Raw genomic sequence first — 7,533 nt, forward strand, 5'->3', positions numbered from 1 at the left:
TGGGAGGAACGGCCCACCTGATCAGAACTCGAGCGGTGTTTTGTTATTGGACTTCTGTGCAAGCCACAGTTTGGCCATAACGAACACCATGTTCGAACATAAGGATGCCCACCGGTACACTTGGTACCAGGGCAGCCTAGGTCACAGGTCGATGATAGATTTTGTAGTCGTATCATCTGACCTGCGACCGTATGTTTTGGACACCCGAGTGAAGAGAGGGGCGGAGCTGTCAACTGATCACCACCTGGTGGTGAGTTGGATCAGATGGCAAGGGAACATGCCGCGTAGACCTGGCAGACCCAAACGCATAGTGAGGGTCTGCTGGGAACGCCTGGCAGAAGAACCTGTCAAGACGGTCTTCAACTCCCACCTCCGGCAGAGCTTTGACCACGTCCCGAGAGCAGTGGGGGACATTGAGTCCGAGTGGGCCTTGTTCCACTCTGCGATTGTCGAGGCGGCTGTTGCTAGCTGTGGTCGTAAGGTGGCCGGTGCCAGTCGTGGTGGCAACCCCCGTACCCGCTGGTGGACACCAGAGGTTCGGGGAGCCGTCAGGCTGAAGAAGGAGGCCTACAGGGCGTGGCTGGTCTGTGGGTCTCCGGAGGCAGCAGACAGGTACCGGATAGCCAAGCGGGGTGCAGCAGTGGCAGTTGCCGAGGCAAAATCTCGGGCGTGGGAGGAGTTTGGTGAGGCCATGGAGAAAGACTATCGATCGGCTCCAAAGAGGTTCTGGCAAACTGTCCGGCGCCTCAGGAGAGGAAGGCAGCAACTCGCTCACACTGTTTACAGTGGGGATGGGGAGCTGCTGACGTCAACTGAGGCTATAGTCGGACGGTGGAAGGAATACTTTGAGGAGCTCCTCAATCCCACCAATGCGCATTCCGAGGAGGAACCAGAGCTGGGAGGCCTGGGGATGGACTGTCCGATCTCGGGGGCAGAAGTTGCTGAGGTAGTCAAACAACTACACAGCGGCGGAGCCCCGGGGGCGGATGAGGTTCGTCCTGGGTATCTCAAGGCTATGGATGTTGTAGGGCTGTCATGGTTGACACGTCTCTACAACATTGCGTGGTCATCGGGGGCAGTTCCTAGGGAGTGGCAGACCGGGGTGGTGGTCCCCATCTTTAAGAAGGGTGACCTGAGGGTGTGTTCCAACTATAGGGGGATCACACTCCTCAGCCTCCCTGGAAAGGTCTACTCCAAGGTACTGGAGAGGAGGGTCCGATCGATAGTTGAATCTCAGATAGAGGAGGAGCAATGTGGTTTTCGTCCTGGCCGTGGAACTGTGGACCAGCTCTATACCCTTGCAAGGGTGATGGAGGGGGCATGGGAGTTTGCCCAACCAATCCACATGTGCTTTGTGGATTTGGAGAAGGCTTATGACCGTGTCCCCAGGGGCACCCTGTGGGGGACGCTCCAGGAGTATGGGGTGGGTGGCTTTCTGTTAAGGGCCATTCAGTCCCTTTACCAGAGGAGCGTGAGTTTGGTCCGCATAGCCGGTAGTAAGTCGGACCTGTTCCCAGTGAGGGTTGGACTCCGCCAGGGCTGCCCTTTGTCACCGGTTCTGTTCATCACATTTATGGACAGAATTTCTAGACGCAGCCGTGGTGTGGAGTGTGTCGAGTTTGGTGGCAGGAGAATCTCGTCTCTGCTTTTTGCGGATGATGTGGTCCTCCTAGCTTCATCCAGCTCTGACCTTCAGCTCTTGCTGGGTAGGTTCGCGGCCGAATGTGAAGCGGCTGGGATGAGGATCAGCACCTCCAAATCTGAGACCATGGTTCTCGACCGGAAAAGGGTGGCTTGCCACCTCCGGGTCGGGGGAGAGGTCCTACCTCAAGTGGAGGAGTTTAAGTATCTCGGGGTCTTGTTCACGAGTGAGGGTAGGAGGGATCGGGAGATCGACAGGCGGATTGGTTCGGCGTCTGCAGTGATGCGGACGCTGAGCCGATCTGTCGTGGGGAAGAGGGAGCTGAGCCAGAAAGCCAGGCTCTCGATTTACCGGTCGATCTACGTCCCAATCCTCACCTATGGTCATGAGCTTTGGGTAATGACCGAAAGAACGAGATCGCGGATACAAGCGGCCGAAATGAGTTTCCTCCGTAGGGTGGCCGGGCTCAGCCTTAGAGATAGGGTGAGGAGCTCGGACATTCGGGAGGGACTCGGAGTAGAACCGCTGCTCCTCCGGATCGAAAGGAGCCAGTTGAGGTGGTTTGGGCATCTGGTCAGGATGCCTCCTGGACGCCTCCCTGGGGAGGTGTTTCGCGCATGTCCTGCCGGCAGAAGGCCCCCGGGTCGACCCAGGACACGTTGGAGAAGTTACATCTCCAATCTGGTCCGGGAACGCCTTGGGGTCCTGCCGGAGGAGCTGGTGGACAAGGCCGGGGAGAGGACGGCCTGGAGCTCCCTAGTTGGGATGCTGCCCCCGCGACCCGGACCCGGATAAGCGGAGGAAGACGAGACGAGACGAGAGACGAGAAGTTATTTGCAGAAGTATCAAGTTTCCCGTGTACTTACATAAAATACACCCTGACATACTTTATGTTGTGTTGCATTTAGTCAACGTAAACTTAAATCTGGCCTGAAGAAGAGGTTCCAGTGTGTGTTTGAGGGGATTGCTAAAGCAGGAAACCCAACACATCTGAATGAGATCTACACTGAGCTCTACATCACAGAGGGAGGGACTGGAGAGGTCAACAATGAACATGAGATCAGAGAGATTGAAGTGGCGTCCAGGAAACTAAAAAAACTAGAAACGACAATCAGACGAGACCTCTTCAAACTCCCACCTGGGAGAGACGAACTTGTTAGAACAGTGATCTCAAAGGGAGTGGCTAGTATTGGCAAAACAGTCTTAACTCAGAAGTTCACTCTGGACCGGGCTGAAGACAACGCCTACCAGAACATCCACTTCATGTTTCCGTTCTCCTTCAGAGAACTGAAAGTACTAAAAGAAAAGAAGTTTAGTTTGGTGGAACTTGTTCATCACTTCTTCACTGAAACCAAAAATAACAGGAGCTTTGAAGAGTTCCAGGTCGTGTTCATCTCAGATGGTCTGGATGAATGTCGACTTCCTCTGGACTTCCACCACAGTAAGATCCTGACTGATGTCACAGAGTCCTCCTCATTGGAAGTTCTACTGACAGACCTCATCAGGGGGAACCTGCTTCCTTCTGCTCGCCTCTGGATAACCACAAGACCCGCAGCAGCCAATCAGATCCCCTCTGAGTGTGTTGGCATTGTAACAGAGGTCAGAGGGTTCACTGACCCACAGAAGGAGGAGTACTTCAGGAAGAGATTCAGAGATGCGGAGCAGGCCATCAGGATTATCCTCCACATCAAGACATCACGAAGCCTTCACATCATGTGTCACATCCCAGTCTTCTGCTGGATCACTGCTACAGTTCTGGAGGAGGTGTTTAAAAACAAAGATGGGGGAAAGCTGCCCAAGACCCTGACTCAGATGTACATTCACTTCCTGGTTGTTCAGGCCAAAGTGAAGGTCAAGTATGATGGAGGAGCTGAGGCAGATCCACACTGGAGTCCAGAGAGCAGGAAGATGATTGAGTCTCTGGGAAAACTGGCTTTTGATCAGCTGCAGAAAGGAAACCTGATCTTCTACGAATCAGACCTGACAGAGTGTGGCATCGATATCAGAGCAGCCTCAGTGTACTCAGGAGTGTTCACACAGATCTTTGTAGAAGAGACAGGACTGTACCAGGTAAAGGTCTTCTGCTTCATCCACCTGAGTGTTCAGGAGTTTCTGGCTGCTCTGCATGTCGATATGACCTTCATCAGCTCTGGTGTCAATCTAATGGAAGACAAACAGCAACATTCTCTGTGGTCTAAACTTTTCAGCGGTCCAAATCTAAATGATCTCTATCAGAGTGCTGTGAACAAGGCCTTTGAGAGTCCAAATGGACACCTGGACGCTTTCTCCTTGGTCTGTCCCGGCCGGCCAATCAGACTCTCCTAAAAGACCTGCTGGGGAAGACAGGAAGCAGATCCAATCAGGAAACAGTTGATCACATCAACAAGAAGCTCAATGAGAGTCTGTCTGCGGAGACAAGCATCAACCTGCTCTACTGTCTGAATGAACTGAATCATCTTTGTCTGGTGGAGGAGATCCAACAGTCTCTGAGTTCAGGACGTCTCTCTACAGACACTGTCTCCTGCTCAGTGGTCAGCACTGGTCTTTATCCTACTGTCTTCAGAAAAAGATCTGGAGGTGTTTGACCTGAAGAAATGGTTGTGTCAGTTTTAGTGGGAGGACATAATTGAATCAGTTAATAAAAGTATAAAAACAATAATCTCAGATAAAAAAAACACAAATCTTCAGTCAAATCCAACTCATAAATGTATAACTAGATGTAATTTTTACCTGTAGAAGGTGGAGGGGCAACTGGGAGATTTGGAACTTTTAAAATCTTTATTTTCACCTCTTACATCCAAACTTTAAATGTTACTATTTTACATGTCAGACAATTGTTTGTATAAAACGCAAATAAACAGTTCACCACAATTGAATGTATCTAAGACTAATTGTTAAATCTGTGAAGATGGGGACATAAACACAGACATTTTTCCCTTATTTGTCAGATTTATTTGATTTGATGCTTTATAGATGTTACATTTCTAGTTATTAAGAATATTTAATGCTACAGTCGAAAGATGACAAGATTTTTAGGACAATAACATTTGATTTTTAACAATAAGATAAAAAATTAAATAACTTCATGAAGTTTTGCTTTTGCAAGTTGATTGAATAATTAGAAACGGACTGAGGGAAGTTATTCACTAGGTTATTAGAGATAGAAGTGTCATGTTCTGTGTCCCTTTGTTCCCCAGCTCCTCCAGTTCCCACTCCAGGTTCTCCTTTTGTGTTCTCTTAGCGCCCTCATGTGTCCTTTGTCTGCATCTCTGTTGTGTGTCTTAAGTTGTAGCCACAGCCTCTTGTATGTGTATGAGTTTGTGAGTGTCAGTATGTGTATGTGTTTGTGTGAGTCCTTCCCTTAGTCTTTAGGTTTAGTTTTGTGTTTTATATAGTGTTAGGTTTATCTGCCCTCCTCTGGTTCTCTTCCCCATCCAGATAATTGTTGTCACCTGCCTTCCTCCAGCCTCACTCCATACACCTGCTTCCTGTTTCCCTAATTGCTCCTCCCTGTCTAAATAAGCCCTCCTTGTCTCATTGTTCTTGTCGGTCCATTGTTGTTTTATGTCAGCGTTGTTTGTTGTCTCTCCCTCCTGGTCTCTGGTTCTCTGCTCATGAAGTGAGCTTTTGGATTTTTCCCTGCTTCATTTTGTTATTGGGTTTTTTGCCTCCTGCCCCTTTTGGATTTTTATTTTGTCATCCTAAATAAAGGATTCTTCTTTATTTAACATTCCTGCCTCGTGTCATCCTGGGTCTGCATCTTGGGTCCTAACCTCCTGCTCCTAAACGTGACAAGAAGTGTAGAAGAATTTCAAAGAATCATGAAGCGTTGTTATTAAGTAGCCTAATAACTCTAGGTTTGTGTTTTGAGTAGCTAAAAGTAACTCAGTGAAAATACATTTCAAGACCCTATATTGGTTTGAACTGAAGTCATAATTCAGATTCAATAAATAGGTAAATGTAATAATTTGTACAGACAGCAGACAAAGCTGTAGTGCTTGGTGTGGCGTGCTGATGTTAAAACAGTTCCTTTGGCTCTATTTTCTAATCGCTATGCTAATAATAATCTCACCTTGGGCCTAATGTCACTGAGGGCACAGGAAATGCACCTAATTATTTATCTGTAAGTAGCTGTATATATTTTATCATTTCAGGTGTATATTTCACAGACGATAAACCGAAACACAAGACTGTTGTGTTATTCCCGTGCTCACACGACTGCTGTTAGTACTGCTGAACTCTTGTTGATGCAAAAGTGAAATCAAATACAGCAGTTCTGAAGTTTCATAAACATTGCCACCACCATAAATGTGAGTGAAATATAGGAAAATCATAGTGACTCACTGACTGTTAAAGTGATGAAGGAAAGCAGCTGTTGGAAAGCATCAGGAGGGAAAGTCTGTACAGGCTGATTCCCATCAGGTCATGAGGAACAGATGCCTTAGGAACCCCCCCCCACCCCCCCCCCACCCCCCCACCCACCCCCCCACCCCCCAAGTTTCACACAGTGCCGTAACCCGTTACTCTCCACCTTCCTAAAACAGCTTATTACTCATTTCCCAAGGATTTAATCCAACTAAATAATTCATAAAGTGTTTTTATCCTGTTGCTAAAGACACCTGTAACTAGTGAATTTCCCCACTGTGTTAAAAATGTGTCAACAGATAGGGAGGTCTGAGGTCCCCCTGCTTACACATGATCACATAAACTGATCATTTGGAGCAGTTTGAACCTGCAGTCCCTGAGAGCGACTCATATACCAGGAATTCTGAATTACGGAGCAGATCTGCTATCCAGAGGCAATCCAATCTACGCAGATTGGAGGCTTCATCCTAAAGTGGTGAATCAGGTCTGGATGAGGTTCGGTCAGGCAGTCGTGGATGTGTTTGCATCAACAGAGAATTCTCAGTGCCCACTTAAATTCTCCCTGCAGGATCGTGGCGCCCCACGGGGGGTGGGGGACGCTCTTGCGCACAAGTGGCCAAGGTCTCTCCTTCATGCGTTCCCTCCAGAGGCCCCCATACCCCCCACTTTACCCAGGGTGAGGGAGCAGGGCCTGTCCATGATCCTAATAGCACCACGGTGGCCGGGGAAACATTGGTTGGTGAAGATCTCCCAACTCCTGTGAGGTTCCCCATGGCAACTGCTGCTCCTCAGGGACCTGTTGTCCCAGGCTCATGGGGAGATACACATCCCACTAACTTGGGTTGAGGCTGATGTTGGCTGAGCCGGCCATTTTGATGGAACATTTGTGGGGATGCATGCTGCTGTTTGAGTCACATTACTAACTAACTAACTAACTAACTAACTAACTAACTAACTAACTAACTAACTAACTAACTGAGATTCTAGCTAACTACATCTTGGGTTGAGGCTGATATTGTCTGAGTCAGTCATTTTGATGACATTTGTGGGGGTGCACTCAGCTTTTTGAGCCACATTACTAACTAACTAACTAACTAACTAACTAACTAACTAACTATGGAGGTCTGTTAATGCCACCTATTTATCTTATTTTTAGCCCTTGACCCTGATCTTTCGCTCTAACCCTAACCAAACCTAGAATCTAACCCTCACCCTTCACCCCACCCTAACCTTAAGGATGGTGGGTTTAAATCATTAGTCTTTAGCTGTATGCTACTAGTCTCCTACTCATTGTAAACCTAGAATCGAACCCTCACCCTTCACCCCACCCTAACCTTAAGGTGGGTGGGTTTAAATCATTAGTCTTTAGCTGTATGCCACTAGTCTCCTACCCATTTTGAACTTAGAATCTAACCCTTTCCCTGCACCCCACCTCTAACCCTAAAAGTCGGTGGATTTAATTCATTAGTATTTAGCTGTATGAAATGATTTACCACAGTGCTGCAGATCCTGTTCTGTTCAGTTAT

The 7,533-nt window shown here is 48.1% G+C and overlaps 1 pseudogene; it reads left to right on the forward strand.

Moving 5' to 3' along the window:
• The first annotated feature begins 2,524 nt into the window (after window positions 1–2,524).
• On the forward strand, window positions 2,525–6,081 carry LOC139062413 (protein NLRC3-like; annotated as a pseudogene).
• Window positions 6,082–7,533: the final 1,452 nt, after the last annotated feature.

This window comes from Nothobranchius furzeri, chromosome 13 (genome assembly GCF_043380555.1).
Source record: "Nothobranchius furzeri strain GRZ-AD chromosome 13, NfurGRZ-RIMD1, whole genome shotgun sequence".
Lineage (NCBI taxonomy): Eukaryota > Metazoa > Chordata > Actinopteri > Cyprinodontiformes > Nothobranchiidae > Nothobranchius > Nothobranchius furzeri.